Genomic DNA, 23,976 nt, shown 5'->3' with positions numbered 1-23,976 from the left:
ATCGCTATCCTAAGACCACAAAGATTTAAACTATGTCTTCTTTAGAAAGTTTATGCATTAGTTATTACGTTCTGTCTGTGATCCATTTGAATTAATATTATATTTGTTATATAAATACGGGGGTCCAGATTCCAGATTCATTCTTTTCCCTGAAGATACCCAGGTGTCTCTGCACCATTTGTTGAATAGACTATTCTTTCAATGGAGTGTTGTTGGCAAATTTCTGAAAAATGACTGTAAATGTAAGTTTCCCCCCCTGGATTTTTTATGTGTCTCATAGATTTATGCATTCCAAACTTATGCCAGTACCATAATGACTTGAGTACTATAAGATTTGTAGTAACCTTTGAGTGAGTCCTCCAAATTTGCTCTTCTTTTTCAAGATTGTTTTCGCTGACCTGGGTCCCTTGCACTTCCATATGAATTTGGCATCAGTTTTTCAATTTTTGCAAAGAAGTCAGCTGGAATTTTGATAGGGATCCATTAAATTTGTAGATCACTTTCGGGGAGTCTTAACATTTTTAACAATATTGTCTACCATTCCATGAACATGGGATGCCTTCCATATATGTAGATCTTTTAATTTTTTTTTGGTGATACTTCAAAATGTTCAATGTGCAAAGTCTTGTAAATTTTGTTAAATGTATCTCTCATTTATTTTTATGCTGTTCTAATTGGAAAGGCTGAGCTTCCTAAGGGTGGGACTATATATCAATTTATTTATTTCTAGGATTCCTACACAGCAAAATACCCTAGATTTATATTTGCTACATAAATCTATCCACAATTCTTCCCACCCCCGTGTCATAAGAAACCAAGACCCAGGTTAAGCTACCTGAACACCTATGTGGAAGTGAGAAGTGAGACCCTTGGGTGGGGCTTTGTGCAGATTATACTGAGAGCTTATTCAGTGTGGCTTCATCTTAATGTCTTTTAAACAATCCTTTCAGTGTATATAGTCAGATACATTAAGAACATGCCCTTTTGTTGTGTGGAGGAGCTAAGACTATAATTTTCAAATAATTTCTAGTGAGAGTGTTGTACTTGAAACCTAATTTGCATCAATCTTTGAAGATTTATGTTTCAGGAGCTTTGACTATATAATACCTGTCTTTATTCAATAACGACAACTAAATGCTCAAACAACATGTAAGAGTTTGAGCAACCTGCCCCCACCCCGTAGTGCTGGTTGGCTGCAGCTGTAACTGGAGTCAAGGCTTACCTATCCCAGTACGCTTGGGCTGATCTGCTCAAAGGGTTTCGTCCAATAGTTTGTCGGTAGTCTTTTGGACAAAGCCATAAAGCATTGATTTAAGGTTGCTGGAATGGAATCTACTTTATTAATATTAAATAAGCACATACTGAGTGCTTACTGTATGTTGGGAATTGTCCCTCAGCCTCACATGAATATTATTTCTTTTAAAACCTCACATATTTCCTTGTTATTCTCACTTTACAGATAAGGAGACTGAGAATTAGGTCTTCTCTCTTTTGGGGGGAGCTCATTATAAATGATGGGAAGTTGTAAGGAAAAAGATATTGATTCATCCAGAGAAAACATTTTACTGAGAGTCAGCACTGAAGAGGGTGATCATTGTTTGAGTGAGACGAGCCCCGGGTTGTACGGAGTCAGCATCCCTGTCCTGGACATGGCACGTGTAGGGCTGCGGTGGTGGGTGAGGCGGCGAGGCCGCGCAGGGAACGCGGATGCCGGGCCATTGGGCTGTGCTCAGGCCCGGTGGGGCTTTCTCCTAAGGGCAGTGGACCGTCATTGACAGATTTTAAGTAGGGGAGTGGGGTGCTCTCGTAGATCACTTTTGTCTTGTAGAATGCTTAGAAACATTTAGAAGGCTCCACAGGAGGTGATGTGATAAGTCAGAGTAGGGTGGCTGTGAGGTGTAGCAGTGTTCAATTTTCAAGTGATTTTCAGTCCCAGGTTTGTGGCTCAGTACCTGTGTCACTTTGGATGACACACTCAAGGAAGTGAAACAATTTATCTTATTAATTGAAGCAGTGATATACCGACTTCCCAGGACTTCTGTGGAGATCCAGTGAGATAACGTGTGCACAATGTGCAGTGTGGTCCCCAGTACAGAGTCAGTGCTGAGGGAGTGCCAGTGAGAACCTGGTAGGTGAGGTGTGGGTGGTGGGACTCGTTGACTGAGGAAATTGGGCCCTGAAGGAGGGGTCCAGTCACATCTGTGAGTGATGGGACTGAGCTGGGAGAGGCAGAGAGACCTTGCCCCCTGACAAGGGGCCCTGGGCACGACGGCTATGGGAGGAGCACCGTGAAGTCAGCTATTTGCAGGTGGAGTTGGAGGTGCCCTTGAAACATCTAAGTGCAGTGCCACAATCACAGAGAAGGTCTAGGCCCGGGCTGTGCATTTTCCTATAATCTCAATCCCTGAGGATGCCGAGGTATTGATCATTGAACGTGAAGACATACTTACAGGACAAGTGAATAGTGGTATCATCTCTGTCATCAAAGCTCACGTCTCTTTATTCATCACTCACTTTGCTAATTGGGCACTTACAGAGCTCACTTCACCGTCCTCACCTGGGCTCAGGCTCCACAGAAAAGATCTTGTGAGTCTCCCTCTTTTCCAGAAGAAAACACATATAGCTGGTAGACTTCTCTACCTCGCCAGACTTAGAATTTTAGTTTGTTGATTTAATTCTGTTTTCTGTTGGCCGTCTCCTGACAGGAGAGACATTTTACCTCATGGTCAGGTTTCAATTAGCTGTTACTGAGAACTGCTGATCTGATCCATAGTGTATGTTTTCTATTAACTTTGTAGAGTACTTATCATTTTTCTGTCTTTGCCCTTTAATTTTGTTTCCTCTTCAATGTTCTATCCTATTTGGGGCCTTATTTTATTTTTTAATTAAAAAATGTCTGTTAGCAGTTAAGAAAACAAAAGCAAAGAAAAAATGCACATGATGGCTAGATTTAGAAAATATCTAGTGTGTTTTCTGTCTCGGCAATGGAGGGTTCTAGAAACTCTTGAAAACCTTCATTACATAAGTTCCTTAAAATGCTGATTAAGAAATAAGACCTTCCTTCCTCATCTTTCAAGCTGCACAGCTAATTGTCAAGAAAGTGAGGGGAAATCTTCAGAAGCCAAGTCAAACCAGAAAGCAGGGATTCTGGGAGATACGCGAGCCTTAGAAGCCCTGGGGGGCCAGTTGGCTCGTGAACTGAGTTTCAGTTGCCTTGACAGGAGGGCTGGAGGTGAGCCCCAGGCCTCTCACACTGGGAGTTGGATGGCTGTTCTTATGTAAGCCCAAGCACATCCTGAGAATCCTGCTTTATAAAAGGGGGAATTAGAAAGAAAAGTAAAAAAGCATTCCTCAAGGCAAGGAAGTAAGGAAAGTCAATTTTTTGGAAGCGGGGAAAAATAACATATCCAATGTAAGTATTTAGTTTAAATCTGTTCTGGCATGAGAGTGACAACAAACTCCTGGCAGAAAATCACAGCTCCTCCCGGAAAGAGAAGTTGTGTTTTGAATGAATCAGTGGGCAGCCATTCCGAAAAAGGCCTCCAGAGTCTTCTGGATCAAGATACTGGACCCAAACACCTCCCTTCCATGGTCTCATTTAAATAACCAGAAAGGTTTTAAAGGAAAGAAGCCATAATCATAGTTCAATTTATTGACATTAATATATGCTAGGAATTCAGAGGTGACTATGGAGTTGTCTCCTCTTTTATGGACCTTACTTTCTATTTGACATAGTCGGGGAACTTGGTGGAGGGTGGTGTTAGTCTGTTGCAATTAGCCAGGAGAGGAGATTAAGAAAACAGTGAAGGGTGGGTGACATTTTTAGCTGAGGACAGTCCTGTTCAGTTGGTTTGTAATTGCAGACTCGTTGAGTTGTCACTGGAGGGAATTGATTTTATGGAATTTGGACTTAACTCAGGCCTCTTCAGAATGGACAAGTGAACCTGGAGAAAGACAGTCAAATCTGTGCAGACATTCAAGTCCACGTGAACGTGCTGTATCCCTGAGCCAAAGATAGGACAAGTAGGCAGCACTTCTTGAGGACAAAAGAGTGGTTTTTAAGGTTCTCCAAGAATGAATCCCAGGGAACCGGGATGGCCAGTTGTCAAACTGTGACTTTGCTCTTTGGACGGTGTACCCACCGAGGTTTTTGGCCATTTATAGGTTTCCATTTCTCTTTAATGCATGACAGGTGATGAGGACGTGGGCATACACTTTTGACACCTTGTTGAAGTGACTGGGTACCTGCCTAGAAGCGCGGGCACAGCTACGGCTGCGCCTTACATCTTGCCGCCCATCCCGCTCCCTGGCTCCGTGATCACGGCAGAGTGGTTCCTTGATGACCTGTCCGTCTCCTCTGTGACATCGTAACCCAACAAAATACCGGAGCGTATTAGCTTGGCTTTGTTCTTTTCATCCTTCCCTTCGAATGATGATGACTGATAATGGACCCAGTTACGTTTGCAGATGATTTACACGTAGGGCTTTCAGTACAAACCTTGTAATCCCCACTGTGTGATCTAGAGAAGAAAGTTACATTCTTTCCAAATTGTTTTGATGCACTTATGTGGGAAAATGATGTATGTTTGAATATGTATTTCCTCTCTGAATCATCATGGCTCTAGATGAATATTTGTAGACATGGAATGAGTTTTCTGTATTTGAACTGTATGGTCCCCTAAATTCTCCCCAGCTTTTTAAGTCATCACTGTAGTGCTACCTCCAGAGTTTCCCAAAGCATCCACCACTGCCTGTTCTTCGGACACTGTGAGTTTCCAAGTTGGAGAAGGCTGCTGGTTGTTGAGGCATTCTCTGGCACATCTCTGGCTGGCTGATGTGAGCTTAGCACACAAGACTTGGCAGACAGTATCTAACCATGGTCACGTCCATTTCTGGAACACTCATGGAGGGTTTTACACCTATGCTAGTGGCATACGTTATTTCATTTAGTTTTCCCAACAATCATAATTAGATTTTATCACCTGTATTAATAAGGAAATTGTCAAAGCGAGTGATGTGCAGACTTTGGACTGGAACACGGGTCTTTCTGATCCCTGTCTCTGTTCCCTCCCCAGCCTATCCTTCCAAATGGCCAGGAGACTCTTCCTCAGTCTTGAGTTTCCCGCTGATTTTACCACTCTCTTTGTTTCTGGAGAGGAAAACAAGTCTAAACTTACTTTCCAGTTGGAAATGGAATGGAGAGTTAACGTTGGAAGCCGGGAGAGTCTGTCCTGTGATGAAGCGGTCTCCGAGCCACTTCCACTGGGACGTCACATCACTGTCTGGGCCCCTTGCACAGCCTGTGCACAGGTGATAAGCCAGATGTGCTGAGCAGTCCTCCCGGACAGGGCAGTGCGTTGGAAATGAGTTTGGGGATTTGGTTTCATTACATAGGTTCCTGAGGGCCTTGGCCTGGCACTTCGAGTGGGACCACTCCCTGTCCCACAGACTCGTGCTCTGGGCCCGTGCAGAACTAACGTGGCCTCAGCCTGAGGCTCAGGGCCCGTTTTGATGAGGAGCATTTTAGTCCAGGGTCTGCCGGAGGCTCTGACACTTCTGGGCTGTGGGAATTTGTCCAGGATGATAATAATTCCTCCCCGAGTTTCAGATTTCCTTGCCTGTGAGCCGGGGTAGTAATAGTTTCTGAAATGATTGTAATGATTCAGTAATGGGCACAGCGTGTGCTGGCAGGTAGCTGGTGTTTAAGGAGCAGAAGTCGCAGACACTCTGTCAGCCTCTCACTGTGTGCTCTGTGCTTTGAGAGGTTGTGTGTTTGGTGAAAGTCCCGCCCAAACCCTAGGGTCTAGATGAACTGTTGTTCCTTTACTTTCCCTTCCTTTTCCTCTTTCCCTTCTCTGTGTCCCATGTTTAGGTAGCAGATTCCTCTGTTTCAGGGAATACGGACCTTTCTAATAAAAGGAGAGGCGGAACTCGGAAAGGTGGGGCCCAGAGGGTGTCTGGAGCGTCTGCAAAGCGCTGCTTCCCTGCATTTCTGCATCCGGTCCCATCAGTGCATGAAGTCAGCCTTCCTCTTCCTTCCTGTGTCATTGGGTCTCTGTTTTAAGGGAAAGTATTTTACGGGTCTTTTTTCAATTACATGTTTCATTCAGATGCTTGTTGCTTTTCTCCCTGTGCTTCAGCATTCCTAGGAGAGAATTCAGCAGTGCAGCATCCTCTCCGTGCTCTATGATTTGATCGGCTTCCACCGCAAGTCCGCCTTCTTCAAGCGGGTGGCCCCCGTGCAGCTCGCGGCCCCCTGCATCCCAGAGCCTGGCGGGAAGGCCTGCTACCGGCTCCTTCTGCAGACGCTTCCTGGCTACAGTCTGTCACTGTTTTCGCAGGACTTCAGCAAAGGTGTTGGAACTAAAACATTGCTTCAGTCCCATTAACCATGCCTGGTTTGGGCCCTGCTGTCCTGTCTCATCAGGGTGAATCCTGATTCGTTTAGAACAGGGCTCAGCAGACTTTTTCTGTCAAGGGCTTGGGAGTAAGTATTTCAGGGTCTGTAAACCTCCTGATCTCTGGTGCAGCTGCTCAGCTCTGCTGTTCAGACGCCAGAGCAGCCGGACATTCCACACACCCACAGAGCGTTATTAACAGCGGTGGCTGGGGCTGGATTCGGTGTATGAACTGCACTTTGTCCCCACAGCCTCCTCACTATTGACGCCTGCACCAAAGCGTGCATTTGTGACAGTGGGTGAACCTGCACTGACACGTCATCATCACCCAGAGCCCAGACTTGACACTAGGATTTACACTTGGTGGTGTGCACTCTGTGGGTTTGGACAGATGTGCAATGACATGTATCCACCGTCACAGCATCATACAGAGTAGTCTGTCTTAGTGACCTTAAAATGCTCTGTGCTGCACCTCATTCATTGCTCCTTCCCCTCTAGCCTCTGACAGCCACTGATCCTTTAGTCTCTGTGGTTTTCCCTTTCCCAGAACACCATACAGTGGGAATCAGACAGTTGCGGAACCTTCCCAGATTGGCTTCTTTCACTTAGTAATATGCATTTAAGGTTCCTCCATGTCTTTCCATGCCTTGATAACTCATTTCATTTTAACAACAAATAATAGTCCATTTTCTGGCTGGACCACAGTTTATCCATTCACCTACTGAAGAACAGCTTAGTTGCTTCTTAGTTCTGGTGATTGTGAATAAAGCTGCTATTAACATCTGTATGCAGTTTTGTGTGTGGACATAAGTTTCCATTTCGTCGAGTAAACACCAAGGAGCACAGTTGCCGGATCATATGTTAGGAGTACGTTTAGTTTTGTAAAAAATTGCCAGACCGTCTTCCAAAGTATCTGGGCCATTTTACATTCCCACCAACAATGCATGAGAATTCCTGATGCTCCACATCCTCACCAGCATTCGGTGCTGTCAGTGTTCTGCGTTTTGGCAGTTCTGACAGGTGTGCAGTGGTACCTCGCTGTTTCAGTCTGCATCCCCTTGATGACAGATGCTGTGGAGCATCTTTCCATAGACTTCTTTGGCATCTAGATTTCTTCTTTGATGAGGTCTGTGTTCAGGCATTTTGCTCATTTTTTAATCAGGTTGTTCATCCTTCTTGTTGAGTTTAAAGAGATTTTGGTATATTCTGGATATCAGCCCTTTATCAATGTGTCCCTGCCCTTCACCTGCAGCACCGGAGTTGTCCTTTGGGTCTCAGTGGAATGTCAGCCCTTCAAAGAGGTTCCCTGTCTTCCCTCAGCCTAAATACTGTCCTTGTATTTTTCACTTTCATTGACTTATTTTGTTCTTTTTAAATAGCATTTCCCATAATTTGTAAGTACATTAAAAAAAAAGGGCAATGATTGAACACCACCTCCCCCACCAGGCTGTGTGCCCTGTGAGAGCAGAGGCCCTGTCCCCACTCACCGTTTCCCATGACAGCACATGGCACATGTCCATGTAAAAGTGTGTAACGTGGGGCCAATCCTGATGAGCAGCTATGATGACATGTGTTGGCTACCATTTATTGAGTAGACTTTTTTTCTGATGTTAATTATTAAATCACATGAATGAAACTTGTTTGTTTTGAAAAATAAAACAACAAAGCACACCTCCATTTGATTGGTACTTTCTACTTAGCCTTCTGACCCAGGAGGGGATGTTCACCATCATTTTGTGGAGGAGGTTGGGGAGGTAAAGTAAGAGAGTGAGATCAAATAAAGTAAAAATGATAACTATCAGTTGGCTTTATTTTCACTAAGACATAAAAGTTACTTTAAACCCTATCTCAGCTGTTGTTCTGTTGTTTTAAACATTTCTCATAGAATTAAATGGAAGCCCGCTAAACCCTGAAAGGGAAATTGTGTGCTCAGGTCCTGAAAATTGTTTATGTCTATTTCTTGAAATGCACATTTTCCCTGCTGGTTACAGAAAGTCGAGGCGGGAACACAGCCGTGCGCTGTGTGTCTGCCGGCTTCACGAGCTGCTCACTGTCATTTTCATTTTCTTGTGTTGCAGTTTATGAAGGTTTTCCATGAGATATATTGCTCAGCCTTTTCCTGAATGAAGGATTGAATTTTCCACAGGAAATCTTATGAAAGAGAGTGACAAGGCACATGGGTTTCCCAAAAAGGAATACTTGATGTAATAAACCCTCACTATGGTGAACTTTTTTAATACAAGCCAGTTGAAAATTTTATCACTAGGTCATAGGCCACAAAACTGTCTTAAGAATAAAAAGATTCAAATTTTATAGAAGAAGCAGTTTGAATCAAGTAGAAATTATGATTTATACACTAGTTGGTGTTAGAAATTATACTCAGTCTTATCATAATTGCCTGTGGTAGGAACTGGATTATTATTTATTTATTAAAAAAAAATCCACTAGGTGCTATTTGCCCCATTCTTGATGCAGCAGTGCTGAGGTTAGTTAAGTTGGGCCATTTAGGATTGTTAGCTAGGTTTTCCAGACATTGATTTCAGCCTCTTTATCTTTTATACAATCTCTTCTTTTGTATCGGCCTTTGGTCTTTTGACAACATGGAAATACTGCACGTATCTGCCTTTCCCTTTTTTCCTGTCTTTGTGGGAAAAGAGTTCTCAAAGACAAACTACTAGGATATAAAGGATTTTGTGTGGGGTAAGTTTGTTCAGTTCTAAGGATTTCAATTAATACGTATTAATACTTGCTATTCAGCTAATGACAGTAAAATTATAAACTAACTTAAGTATACATCAGTAAGTATAGTACAATCAGCCCATCACCCAGATTAAGGAATTCACAAACTTTTCCATATTTCCTTTATTCAGACCTTTGTTCTTTTATTTGTCCTTTGTTGAAGTATTTGACAGCAAATCCAAGAAGACATGTCATTTTACCCTATGTGCTCAAGTAGGCATGTCTGAAAAATGAGGGCCTTTTTTTGATCAGGTTTTTCCATTTGACCCATGTGCTCGTTAAGTACCAGCTTTATCAGGCATCTCACTAGGCATTAGGGATCCTTGGGGCAATGAGACAGTCCTGGCTCCCAAGGAAGTTAAGGGCTGATGGAAGAAACCAACACAGGAGCTTGGGTGCCTCACTTAAGGTCCCTAGTGGGTGACACCAATTGGACAAAATTTGTGCACAATACAGTAGGATTCACAGAAGGGACTGGTCAGACTTGTAGGGCAGGCCTTGAGAGAGGCGGTCAGCAGGGCTACAAGAGGAGGACTCATTTGATCAGAATCTGAAATCCTTTCTGCCAACCTTTCTACCAAGCCCCCAGGGCCCATCACAAACAACCCTGTGCTGTAACTGTTTTTGATTCCAGTTACCACATCTCCTTCAGGAAGGATTTTAAGGTGGAAAATATTTAAAATCCGTAATTGTTGCCAGAAGGGACATAGAACAAGGAACATGTAAACAACACAAATGTCCATCAGCACATGACTGGATAAAGACGAGGTGATACATATATACAATGGAATACTACTCAGCCATAAAAGATGCCATTTGCAGCAACATGGATGGACATGAAGACTGTCATTCTAAGTGAAGTGGGGTGGAAAGAGAAAGAAAAATGCCATATGACTTCATTTATGGGGAATCTAAAATTAATAGCAATAATAATAAGACCACAAATGAACTAAATATTGTTTTGATTTCTTGAATATATGCAAGCACATCTGACTGTCCTTTGTGATTGGATTACCATATTCTGTTTATTCTTTTGTAGATGTCCTTATTCCTCTGGTAACTAATTTTAAAAATCTAAAGCTCTAATCTGTTCTTAGAAACAATAATTAGTACATATATGTAAACTAAAAAATGCAGTATACTCTATACATGTATTTACATGCAATATGTGTATGTGAAGTTGAACTGTAAAAATTCTACCTGATAAAACTGAAAAAGGAAAAAAATAAAAAATTTATTTTAAAAAATCACCCCTCTTTAGATATTAAAACGTTCATTTCTGAGATTCTGTGAAAGACAGCATGGAAGTAGGTTTTTAAGATTTTCTCCTTGCTCCTCGGTGAGCAGCCTGGGCTGCACAGCTTGGCCGCCACAGGCACCCAGGACTTGCCGGCTTGCTCCTCACTTGTTGGGAGGAAGATTAGCTGCTTCAGGAATATTTATGTTCTTAGAAGTTGCTGAAAACCCCACAGAGCTTCTGTTTACATGGAGTGTATCTGTCAATATACCCCATTATAGAAATTAGAACAGAAAATTTAAACCCAAGAACTGACAAGCACACGCTGTCCCAGCACGTGGTCAAAGCAGTGCTGCCACGGTGGCGTGTGTTGGTTCTAGAAAAAATGCACCGTACACTCAAGAATGAGGGTGAACCCACAGATCTCATCTCAGCAATGCTATGAAGAGGTGGGACCCAAAGCCCCTAAAACAGTGCTGAAGTCCCCAGATGTCTCAGAACACACAGAGCCATGGGATCAAGAATCCAGTGTCTCATGGATCATCAGCTGTGGAGACCGTGTCCTGGGTCAGGAGGAGCAGAATTAGGGATAGAAGGCACACAGTCCTATTGACAGCAAAGCTTTAAAGGTTTTGAATTGACTGAAAGTTTGGCAAAGATTTGCATTTAGACTACTACATTTCCTCTCCTGGAGACGTTAGAAGGAAAACACTGATTAATAGAGGATGATTGTAATGGATTAATTATGATACTGATGACATGGGCTGCGAACACTAACCCTGCACTCAGTGTAGACTAAACCTTTTATGTACACAATTCAATAGGTCTCCACACCCCTGCAACATGGCATTAAGCAATCATACAACCATGAAACCAGTGACTATAAAACAGTCACAAGCCTTCCTCTCCAGCATGAGGTAGCAAAACCAGTAAGGGTTTTCAATGACAAAAGCTAAAATCATATATTTTGGGGAAAGAAAGCAAATGAAACACTGAAGAACAATAAACCAAAAGAGCAGATGGAATGGAAAATTTTATTGAAGAAAGCAATGATTGATTCAATTAAAACAGCTAATGTCCCTGGTATAATTGAACCATCAATCCAAATTTTTGGAAAAGTGGGTTGTGAAATTACTGTTTCATTTAATATTGGAATTCCTATTTGGACCAATTTGATATGCACCACTGGTGTGAGGTTAGATATTTAGGTAAATAACAATATTCCTATTTTTTAAGTTAACAGGAAACATAACACAGGACTCCAGATTTAGGGAGAGAATGCAAAAAACTACTATCATACTCCATCCAGTAAAGACAAGTGTCCCTGCGTCACCAAAGCAATGAGAATTTGCACAAAGAAAACACAGTTCTCCAATTGTGACAAATACGAGACCGTGAGCCATGAGTTACGGGAACAAGCAACTGTTTAAATACCATGGGCAAATTTTTTTTATCATCTTGAAAACATCACTGATGTTCTAGGTAAGAAAAATAATTGTTTTACTAGCAAATCCAACTGACACAGGGGTTTTTCCAAGTGAGAATGTGATTCCAAAAAGTGCAGTAAAATGAGTAAAGATGATCTGCGCAGTGAAGGAGATGGTCTTAGACTAACCAGCACCACGATTCCCGGTTTTACACTTGCTCTCTGCTCGTCACCTCTGACACAAGAACTCATCAAATGATTGTTTTTTCTTTAGGGAAAAAAATATAAATAAAATCTAACTACAAGATGTCGTATGTAAAGCGGTAATGAAGTTGTCTAACCTTATAATGCAGCCAGTGTAATGTAGCACTTATTCGGGCACTAGAATTTTTTAATTCATGATTTCTTTTATACCCTATTTCTATCCTAAAGGAGACACTTAAAGTTTTCTACTTTATTCAACGTATCTTGTGAGGGTTGTGATATACACTGGTATGGCAGTTTTCAGAGATTCAAAATCGCCTCTGTGGTTGTGGTCAGGAAAGGCAAGGCTCCCTCACAGCTGCGACGGAGAAGGAATCCCCGGAGTCAGCCTCCGGGCAGCTTCCGAACCGCATCTGCTTGCACTTGGCACAGGACACCATCAGCAAGTGTAACTCTGACAAGGAGATTTCCCCGGGGACCTGGGAGGTGCTCTAACATTCTGAAGCCACTTGTTTCCCAGTTAGGTAAGGCTTGGAAAAACAGTTTATTAGAAGTGACTCCCTTTGTATGTGCCTTTTGTCCTGAGAGGTCACTAATTAGCATAGAATATAAAATACCCCATAATATAAGAATTTAGGCACCACATCTTTCCATCTACCTGTCTATTTGTTTATCATATTTATAGTTAGGTTACATTTTCTATGACGTTCACTTCCGGGCACCAGAAAAGAAATGTTACAAAATATTTATTATAAATAGGGGGGACTGGGTCTAAGGGTTAAAAACCACTCCTGCTAACAATAAAACCATATAATAATTTTAATCTCAGTTGCATCAGACCTTCCAGAATTACTCCCTCAATTTCACTGTTAAAACAGTAATGGAATCTCTGTTCTTCCAAGACTCGGGCCTGATCACCACCCATCCAGACATCTGTCTGTGGGTCCCTACTTGTCCTCGAGGCCCCCGAACACACCATATGGGGTGAACTTTCTTCAGTGTCCCTACTGTAGGGGAAACCTGGAAGTCCCAGGCACTATCCAGGATTCACACCTACCTGCAAAAATCAAAGTCATGTGACTGAAACGGGACAACACAGGTGGTGTGATAGGGCTGAAAGCTCACCAAAAACAGGTTTGGGGGCCTAACCCAAGCCCTCCAGCTCCTAACATGAAGAAGGACAGGGAGTCCCAATTAGCCACGAGACTGGGGGGCTTCATTACTCCATGAATAAATGATTTGTGCCAGTGCCACCTTTAGACAGGGAACCCCAGAACCCAAACTTGGAAGCACCCCGTCCCCTCCCCTCTGAACAAATATTCTCTCAAGACACGTAGTGAGAGATGGGAGCCCCGATGAGCTCTGGAATAAGATGCAATCTGAAAGACTGCTGGTAACAAATGGTGTGGAGCTCGGGCAGCCCCCAGGGCCACCAGCCCTTCTGGTACCACTGATGCCCACACTTCCATCCACAACAGTTTCTTCAGGACCCTTACGCACACATAACCATCACACAAAAATGATTGCTTAGACATATTTTAAGAGAAATAACATGAGAATGCCAAATTCAAGACAAGTCAGAGTCAAGACCCCAGAGTATTTACTGAATGAGATCTCACGTGTGCTCCACAGTGAGCTTTAAACCCTTAGGACACAGTCATGGAACAGTAGGCATTTTCTTTCTTTCCTCCAAGTTGGCTTTACTGCAGAACTCCTTAGACACAGGAAGACTCTGGATCCCACCTCTACTACTTACACAAAGGGCTCATCTCACCATTTGGAGTGGAATCAGCGCTGGTGCGACCGGCTTCAATGTGCGCACTCCCGTGCCCAGCTCCCCGAGGAGCAGAGCTCCCCCACAGGAGCAGAGACCCCCAGGAGCAGAGCTCCCCCCACGGGCACTGCAGTGCCTGCAAGAATCAGGTGTCTGATGAGTGAGCCTGGGGCGGGCAAGACAGGAAGCAAGCACCGCTCCCTCACGCTCTGCAGGTGATCTCTGTGTCATCTTGAATAAATACAGTCAGCATTAAAGATGTTTGGCAAGAGGGTAAAAGGTAAGGCCTCCCCAAATCTCCTCGCATTCCTTTAGTGGGAGTCCTGTTAGAACACATGGTGACAAGAGACGCTGGCTTTACATGCGCACGTTGCCCTCAGGGCTGCAGGGGAGGCCACGGTGCTGCCTCTGCCCCACCTCCTGCCCTCGTCCCCCAGACCTCACAGGGGCCGCTGACTCATTTCTCTGACTTTCTCTCCTTGGTATTGCTGCTCTTCCAGCTTTTAAGAGCTCATAAGAACCTCACCAGAAAATCTTTAACAATGAAAGCAAATCAAATGAAATCAACCACAGAAACACACTGCCTTCATCATTACTTTACATTTTAGGAAGAAATTCTTGAAGACGACTCCCTGACCTGAAGGGATGGATGGAGGAGAAAAGAAAAGAAGACAAGCATTTTTGGCCCACAAAAAATGAAAGGTAACCAGATGGTGGCTAGTTTTCATTGCACCTCTCTGCCCGCCCCAATTTCACATGCCCCTCCCAACTCAACTCATCAGAAATCGACTGAAGGAGACGGCTTTGCAAATTTATTGGAAGCCAAAGAAATCGCTCCAGAAACAGTCTCCCAAACCCAGCGAGAACACTGAAAACTGACCAGTGCCAGGATCTGAATACTAAAACACACAGATTCAAACTCCGACACCCTCCCTGGTGGGTGTACTTACCGTGCAGGTGTTGCCGTGAAATTTGTCAGCATCCAACATATAAAAATGAATGGGACACCAGTTTTCAACATCACAGTCCCTCTGAAACAACTGGTAGTCAATTAGCGTTTGTCGGCAGCAAAAGTCGATTTTCTCCCCTGCACGTGGAGATCAACACACAGAAGAGACTGATGATCCCCGCTGCGAGTGTAGCTAAGTGTGTCTAAGCAAACTGGCTCCATCAGCCTCCTGATGAGCAGGGGAGTGTGTGAGCCGCGGGGCTCTGCAGACTAATGGCCAGGCAAGGAGGGCGCTTCCTTACTTTGGGGAGAAAAACGCGGAAGCAGCACTCGCTGTAAATAAATTCTAATTAAAATTTCAGGTGCAGTTACTGCAGCGTAACCCACGCCAATAGATGAGGCTCCCTCCGTGCTGTCCAGTCATGTGAGCCAGGCTCATTATTGTACCTGTGTGTTTGGTTTAGCAAGTGAATCATGTCTGTTTTCTGGAAATTACATGAGGGTGGAAAACCTTCCAAACATGTTCATTTATTTGCTGTGGAATTTGTTTAATCCTCTTAAGAACATTTACAATGACAACCTTCTTAAATAAGCATCTTTGCCCGAGAGACATTTCCAGGCACATGCGCCGAAACCTAGGACAACCCAGAAGCAAAATCAAATCCGTTTCAGCTGCACAGCACCACAGAATGCGTCCAGTTTGCGAGTCAAGGATTTTTTTCTCCACACCCTTTTACTCTTCTGCCCAAATTAATCAGCCTCTGCTTCTCTTGTATAGTGAGTATCGTATGACTCATCTTCTCTGCCTGTAAAATGGAAATGGGAGATAATTCTACCCAATAAAATGTCATAGAACTAACCACCAAAATTATATATATTAAAAAAAAAAGCCAGGGCTTAATGCTGTCCAGGGATATGAATCATTTATTTAATGTGTCAATTGTTACAAGAATAAACTTTTCTAAATGTAAAACCTCCTCAGAAATCTTCAAGTACTTTTCAAGAAAAATATCACAGAAAATTTCTGAAAAGTATTTAAAGGAAAATCATTTTTAACTGAATCATATTCTAGGCACACTGAATAAATTCTCTTTAGAGAACTCCTACTTTTTTTTAAATAAATGACCTATAAAAATACACCCAGCATTAATCAGTAAATCTTCATTCCTTATTTTTAAAATTCTTAAGGCATGCTATTTTTCTTAAATCAAATGAGGAGGTATTCTCAAGCCAATGGACAACGGAATTACCTAAGAGGACATTATAAAGCAGCAAGAGCAACTAGCACTTTGCCAAGCATTCTGCCTGAGAGTCACTCGTACCATCTCATTTTGACCTGACCACTTGGAGGTGAGCTCCATCAGCCCATTTAACACATGAAGAAACTGAGGCTCTAGGTGGTCATGTTTCCAGTACTTGATGGAGCCAGGATCCAAACCCGGATCTTTGTCTATAGAGCCTGCGCCTTTACCAGATCACACTTAACATTTCTCACTCTTCAAATGCACTCAGTCCCCGAGGTAACACACCTTCCTTGCGTTTCTGAGAGTTTTAGGAAGTACTGAATTACAAGGACTAAGCAGTCATTTGTGTGGGCTAATTTTTTATTTTCTGATTTTCCTGAATCAGCTCAGGCTGAATTCATACTACTTACGAGGAGAAGTCCTGAGGCAGAGGAGAGAGGGGAAGATAAGCCAGACATAAACAATTTCAAGAGATCCAATTCATCAAGGAAGCAAAGTATTAAATAAACCACTTCAGCTACACGCTTGTCAATAAACCTTGGTGTCTCTGTCTCAGCCTGAAGGAGGGTAAGCCCTCCAACCCATCTGCCTTCCAGCCACTTACCCTGGATGATCTTGGTTCCCTCACCTGTGACACGTGTGTTCTCCAGGGAATCTTTGTAGAGATTAAACGATAAAACTATATGCAAAGGGGATACTTATTTGTTAGACAGTAGGCACTAAACAAATAATAAAATTATTTTATTTCATGAAAATGGGAGGTAGGTCTCCCAATTAAACATTCCTGATAGAATCCCAACAAGGACTTTAATTTATCTGCCAGAAATTGTAAAATAACTTTTCTTTTTTAAAGGCTGTATCCATTCTCCCTACTTTTTACCAATCCTGGCTGTTATCCTGAAAATCTATTCCCAGAACTTGGCATCCATCTCCCATATTTAAATCCTTAAAGTTTGAAATTATGATGAAGCTTGGGCACATAAAGATTCACACCATAATTCACAGAATAAACAAAGACCACAGGAACAGGGCCACCTCCAGACCCCATGTGCTCAGGACAGGCTCCAAACTTCATAAAATCAGATGCATGCTGTTTGAACAGAAAGAAAATTGAATGTGATCAAGGAGGCTGACATAGAGCACTGGCCGGCTCACGAGACGACTCCTTCACCCCTCATCTGACTTAAGTCATCTAACAGTTATCAGTTGAGCTCTAACTAAAAGTAAAACAGGGGTAGGGTTGGAAAGTAACATTTTTTCCTACAATATATACATATTGTCAACTAAAAATTGGCACTTGTCATCTGCCTCTGATTTGATTAAGTCATGAGCCGCTGCAGCTGCTGACCTTGAACACCCTCTGAAAGTAGTTCAGGGTGGAGATCAGGAATGGGGCGCTCTGTGCTCTGGGAAAATGGGCAGAAAATCTTTCAGATAGTTAGACATTTTCAGGAAATTTTATGAGCCCAAATTCTTGCATCTCCTCCTATCTAGAAAAGCACTAAAATCATTAACAGAGACACCTGTTCCTCGACTAGCAGCAGCCTCTGACTTAACGTATACTTGACTGCACGTCCCCATTCAATGAAATCTCATATAATGCTGAACTCCCCCTCAACTTCAGAGCAGTTCCTCCGAGCTCTCTGAGATGCTGACACCTGGGCTCTGGTCCTCATTTTGCCCCAGATAAAACTTAACCCACAACTCTCACGTTGTGTGGTTTATCGACAGTACCACAAAAATTAAGCTTACATACTTGAACTCATAGTAAACATTCAGTATCAAACATTTCTTGACTTAAATTACTTTTTAAAAGTAAATAATTATTCCATTTCTTAAATATAGCATCTTTAAATATAAAGTAACAGATATTTGTGAATCTTAGGAAAATATATTCTGGAAAAATTTTTAGCTAATTAATAAAAAAGCTATTGTGTGGAGTTATAGAAATTCAGAAGTGGAAAAGAATAGTATTGTAACTCAAGTTCTTGTTTTAATTGCAGAGATCCCGAGGCCTCAATAGACACATAAATTTGCCTGATTTTATACACTGTCCTTTAACAGAAAGCCTAGAACTAAGATCCTGGTCTTTGAGAAACCAAGACTTGCTCTGCTTGTGCAGGGCTGAATCTGATGAAAATGGGTGGTGAGAAAGAACCAGAATGCGGGGGGCTGGGCGAGGCAGCGGAGGAAAGGAGGGTCTCACCTGGTCGTGGGTGAGAAATAGGCTCCCACAGTGCTGGTGTGATGGGCATCCCCCAAGTGCCTGAAAACTACTATTTAGCACACCTGCCACCGAAACGCACACAAGCTGTTTAACTAGAAGGCTGACCAGGAGGCTTTCTCAGTGACACAACAAGCTATTTTCACGTTAACTCTACAACTACAGGAAGAGAAAGAATAGAAAGCTGATATTAATTATTAATAATTTACACCAAGAGCCAAGGAATTTCCAGGAGAAATATAAAGACTTGTTGGAAGTTTCATTATGTGAACTTACTGCCAATTCAGTTGTCTTAAAAGTTGTTCTATAAAATATATTGTCCTTTGCTGTTCAAAATCACATTTGAAAGAAATAATGTTTCTTAACGGTGTTTCTGGAATTTTCTTCTATTTCCTAACACCAAATCTCAGAGCTTTAAAGAAATGGAGGGTTGGAATTTTGTCCACTCTTCTCTAGGCAATTTGTTGTTCCTTCAAAGAACAAGGGGGGAATCACACAGAAAAGCATTTGAGCATCAGGCTGCTTACATTTCCTCTGGAAGTCTTGGAAAATAACGTGGAAATGAACAGCAGGACAGAAACCTGGCGGGAGGGTCACTGGCTAGAAGGTGAGAACAAATGTGTTCTCCAACGTGCTCTGGTAGCCACTAGTTTAAATGAACCGAGCAATTGTTCAAGCATACACGCACCTCTACGTGAAAATCTCAACCGTTACCAACCGCTCAGTGCAGCCCAAAGCAATGGGCGGACTGCAGAGGCCCCCGGCGGCTCATCGTGGTGTCTTACACCATGTGCAGGATGATCGGTTCCTCCCCGCCCACTCCCTCCCCTCCCCTCGAGGGAGAAGGCTGGTCCTGAGTTGAGCTTACCTCATAGCAAGCTGTCTCTCAGCCCTCTGTCTAAAGCAAGATAAAAGCAGGAAAGCTACCTGGGACTTTACAGAACCATCCCAAAAGGGAACTGAAGCACCTTTCTTCCCTCCTCTCTGCTGCCTGGAATGTGGACCTGATGGTTGACCCTCAGGCAGCCACTTTGGGCCATCAGGTTGATGGGCTGAAGATAACAGGCATCTTGTTCTCTGACCCAGGGGCCATCATGCAAACCAGCCCTGGGCTACCGATTGCTTGACTTCTTTATGTAAGAGGGAAATACAATTTTAGCATGTTTAAGCCACTGCTGTTATCTGGGGAACTAGGTGTTGTGCATTGCCATGGTAAGACCTAATAATAAAGTTCAATATTCACCAAAAACTCTTTACCAAATAGTTAATAAATGATAAAGAGATCTTGATTTTTGTTTTAAAGCTATGAAATTTAAATCAAGTTACAGCATATGCCAGTAAAACAAGACACTGTGGAGATAAACAAAACAGAGTTTGTAGAACACAGTCCCAAAGCATCCTCCTCTCCAAGGCACAGAAAGACAGCAGTGACTCTACGTGCCAAGGCTGGAGTCACATGGGATCCTTGTTTTCCTTGTCTTGGGTTATGTTTTGTTTCCAGCCTTGGGAAAAATGGATAAGACTGCTGGTCAAATCATTTCAGGAGCAGCTTCCATCATGTAGAACCCCAGTCTCTTCCTTTCCTCTGCCTCATGGAATGTTCTGACACAATATCAGTCCAGCCTTCTAAATTGAGCAAATGGGGCTCAATCTGCTTTTAGACAGAGTTAAAAATAGACATTAAAAAGCATAACTAGGAAATCTTATCTTCCAGAGGTCATTGCACAGATGAAATAGGAGAATATCTGTGAATCACTCTGTAAACACTAAGTACAATACAAACAATATTAGTACTGATTCTATGTTACATTCATCAATAAAGGAATACAGAACCCTTTCTTACCAGAAGGAAAAGGTGCTTTGTAATTTTCTGTCACTTTAATTCTTCAAAAGTTTCTATAAAATTGATGTCTTTAAAAAAATCAATGCACATTAGGGACTAATTTTAAATCCTTCACATCCCCCGGTTTAACACATATCAAGAATGTTACCATTTCTAGATATTTTATTTAGGAAAGCCTTTGGTATACATGAGGCACAGAGCACGGCAAATTGTCAGTATCACTCAGGATAGGAAAACCATGTTGGATACCCGAACTTGAGGACATGAAGAAGATGCCTGACATGTCCCACTGACCTTTCAAGCTATTCTTTTTCAAACACTTGTTTCTTCTTGGTCCAGAACAGACACGCATTTGTTGATGTGAGACTCTTTAAGTGAAAAGGTCAACCCATCATTGCCACTTTAGAGACTGAAATCTTACCCTCCTCATCCATGTGGACATAGCATCCTTACTGATTCCTAACATGAAAAATGACCATCGATGACATCTCAGGATGCTCCAATGCAGAGGTTCTCTGCTGCAGTGAGGAGGAAAGAGTCGTGTGCTTCAAGATGTACTTACTGTCTGTAGCTCACTTGGCAAGACACGGCAACTTGTCTAAGCTAAAGCTTAAAAGTGGAGAATAGAGACAACATCCATGGCAAAGGGCATTCGGAGGCTAATTCCTTGGCCTCACTTCATTGCTTCTCAAGAGCCGTGGGCAATACCTTGAGAAAGGCAGCAACGTGGTACCCAAGTCATCAAAAAGCTGCACCTCCACTAGTTGACAGTAAAGCAAGTGTCATCTGGCTCAACAGATCTCCCTGTGTCTCTACAGTGTATGGCTACATTTTCTTATTTTCTCGGTTGGGGGACACTCCATTTTTGAAAATCCCCCTCCCTGCAGTAGAAGTTCTTAGTTTCCCAATCAGAATGCAGGCTTGAAGGGGGGATAACAGAGCTGATAAAACATAGATCACTATTTATTCCTTGATATATTATTGGCACATGGACTAAAAATCTTTGGGTCAGTTGGACATCAAGATCATATCTAATTTACACAATTGTCAACTGTCATTTTACTACCAGCTCCTGAAACAGTCACGTGGTCACTAGGTTTTTTTTTCCTTCCCTTGACCCTGGATTTGATGATTTCTAACAAGACACAATAGATTTTTGAAAAGAAATCTGGTTCACCTTTTGTTTTTAAACTAAATTTGTGTACCTGACCCTGACTTCACTCTAACATTCACAAAAAGCTATCCAAGGACACCCACTTTTGACATCATCTCTAGATGTCTCGAATACACTGCTGAGCTGATTCTTCCAGATCATTAAAATATATATGCACATTATGCTGTGGTCCTCTTCAATTTGTGGTGTTTTCAGTAATCATTACCTCTTTGGATACTTTATTACACATTTAGCATTTCTTTATCCAATTCAGTTACATTAGTATATAAGATTTCAAAAGAACTGGTTTCTCAAAATGATGATATTTAACATCTATGGCCTTTTCTTAATCAAGTAATTCTATAAGGCTGTCAAGGACAGCAGTGGAAGTTGTGTGTGGTGATTGCTGCTTCAGAGTCTCCGGTCCTGCCCCATGATCTTGCAGGTGTTTACGCATCCTTGTGAATGTCAACACATCAGTCTATTAGGAGCTGAAATTAAACTACCTGGATGCTAATTTTTCTTTTAAAAACAATAAACTCAATTTCCCCTACTAATTCTTTATTGTTTCTCATACTGAGGCTCACCACTTTTCCTAATATATATGTTTGGTGGGGAGGGGGCACAGCCCTGAAAGCCTGCAGACAGCACCCACTCTATAAGATTAACCAGAGGTGGCCGTGGATGTTGTGTGACTTCAGCCACTGAGCACGAGCACCTGCTGTCCCTCCAACTGTTCTGCCTCCATTGCTGACAGTCCTGAAGGTCACTGCCTCTTGTAAAATTCTACAACATTACAGTTCATATATTTTTAAAAGGTATCAAATTGTGAAAGTCGTCTAGTTGATTGTGTAAAATGGGGGGTACTTGCCTTTGCTCATTTCAGGCTAAACTAAGTCCAGAAGGACACACACACACACACACACACACACACACACACACACACACTCAGTTCTGAGTGCCCCCAAAGAAAAGTTTGAAAGTCTTCGGGACAGTGGTGGCACTCAAACCTTTGGAATTTTGAGCTCTGTGAAAGTATCACTTATTCAGAAATTAAGCATTATAGTTCTAGACCAACAGAATCAGAGTCCCCCACAAGTTACTTACCAGAATTTTTTTAAAGAAACTATCTTCCCTAAAATCCAATGATAAATCAAATATCCATGGAAAGAATATAGATCAGTAATATCAAGCAACAATTTCTACACTAATGCTGATTAGCCATCAGCCCAAACCAAAGGACATAGAAATAAGACACCTGGAGATAAAGAGATGGAAGAGAGGTATTAAAAAGCAAGAATATAAAAGAAGTAATGGCCCTATGGAAACCTGCTCATTTTTTTGAAATAATTACTTGGTTAAAGGAACTCACTCTTGAGGATTGGTAATGCACCAAGAGGAAATCTAGCAGGGAAAAGAAGCAGAAGCAGGTCTCAGTTTTCTCCGAGGCTGATCCTAAATGAAAAAAAATTTCCTTGGCTTCCACAATACACAACCTGCATTGATGTCTAAGCAGAAGAGTGAGGATGAGAGAAAACCGAATAGTGTGTGGAAGCCATCCTTCACCAACACTGCTGGAAACACAGAATTGTGGTGTTGGGGCACTGCCCGACCGATATATATAACAGCAGGAATAAGCTCTAACTAGGTTATCTGAGCGAAAAATGCTTTTAGCTTTAAATCTACTCAAGTAAACATGCAGAGAAATCATGGTAAGTGCTTGAGATTTAGCCTTGCTGTTTAGGTGAGATAAAGGAATTCTTCTACACTTGTTCCATTTTGGAAACATATGTGAGTGGAAGCCAACTTTCACCTAGGTTTTTGAGAACCCAGTTTCTGGTCTCGGGGAATTACGGTACTTACTTATATAAGGTGAGGCACAAGCTCCAGTTGGCTTTTCCATTCCAAAGAGCTTTTACTTGAAACCAGGCTTTCAGAATCATGCTGAGAAATCAGAGTTAGTGTTTCTATATGTCACTCCACCTTTTATGCTGTATGAAAGAACTCCACACCACATGCTCAATTTTTAGATAATGTATGAGTTTGGAAGCTGTCCTTCAACTAGCTAATTGGGAACCCACAGTTTCTGGGGTAGGGAAACTACGCTACATACATATCTATGGGGATGCACTAGTACCAAAACGGTTTTTCACTGCAAACCGTGTTTACTTGCAACCGGCTCTGAAAAACACACTGAGAAATCAGAGTAAGTGTTTCTGTATGTCACTTAACCGTCAATGCTGGACGAAAGAACGCCTCTCCACATGATAACTTCTGACATTTGAATGTGTGTTGGAGGTGTCCTTCACCTTACTTGTTGGAAACCCAGAGTTTCTGGTCTAGGGGAACTACGCTACTTACATATCTAACCGGAGGCAGTCGCTCCAACGCGGTTTTCCTAAGCAAACCACTTTTACTTTGAAACCAGCGTTAGTAAACACGCTGAGAAATCAGAGAATGTGTTTCTACATGTCACTCTGCCTTTTATGATGGATGAAAGAACGCCACTCCAAATGCTCTATTTTCAAATCTGTATATGTATGGAAGCCGTCTTTCACCTATTTGTTGGGAACCATAGTTTCAGGACTAGGGGAACTACGCTGCTTTCTTATATTTGGGGACGTCCTAGCACCAACTCGCATTTCCACTGCAAACCGCTTTACTTGAAACCGGCTTTGAGAAACATGCTGAGAAATCAGAGATAGTGTTTCAGTATGTCACTTAACCTTCAATGCAGGATGAAAGAACGCCTCTCCACATGCTCACTTATGACAGCTGGATGAGT

At 42.4% G+C, this 23,976-nt stretch overlaps 1 long non-coding RNA gene across 2 annotated transcripts; it reads left to right on the top strand.

The window, feature by feature from the left end:
• The first annotated feature begins 4,717 nt into the window (after positions 1–4,717).
• Positions 4,718–17,777, top strand: LOC116661748. 2 transcript variants are annotated; one of them, XR_004317673.1, is made up of 6 exons: positions 4,718–6,019; positions 6,141–6,354; positions 11,611–11,856; positions 14,387–14,480; positions 15,090–15,504; positions 15,916–17,777. It is a non-coding gene; the product is annotated as an uncharacterized LOC116661748 (long non-coding RNA). The 2 variants fall into 2 exon arrangements; XR_004317674.1 differs by lacking the exons at positions 4,718–6,019; positions 6,141–6,354; positions 11,611–11,856 and adding an exon at positions 12,150–12,528 and having other exon boundaries at positions 15,916–17,402.
• The last annotated feature ends 6,199 nt before the right edge of the window (positions 17,778–23,976 follow it).

This window comes from Camelus ferus, chromosome 36, assembly GCF_009834535.1.
Source record: "Camelus ferus isolate YT-003-E chromosome 36, BCGSAC_Cfer_1.0, whole genome shotgun sequence".
Taxonomy (NCBI): domain Eukaryota; kingdom Metazoa; phylum Chordata; class Mammalia; order Artiodactyla; family Camelidae; genus Camelus; species Camelus ferus.
Note: the sequence above shows the minus strand (reverse complement) of the source record. Positions and strands in the feature narration are given on the sequence as shown.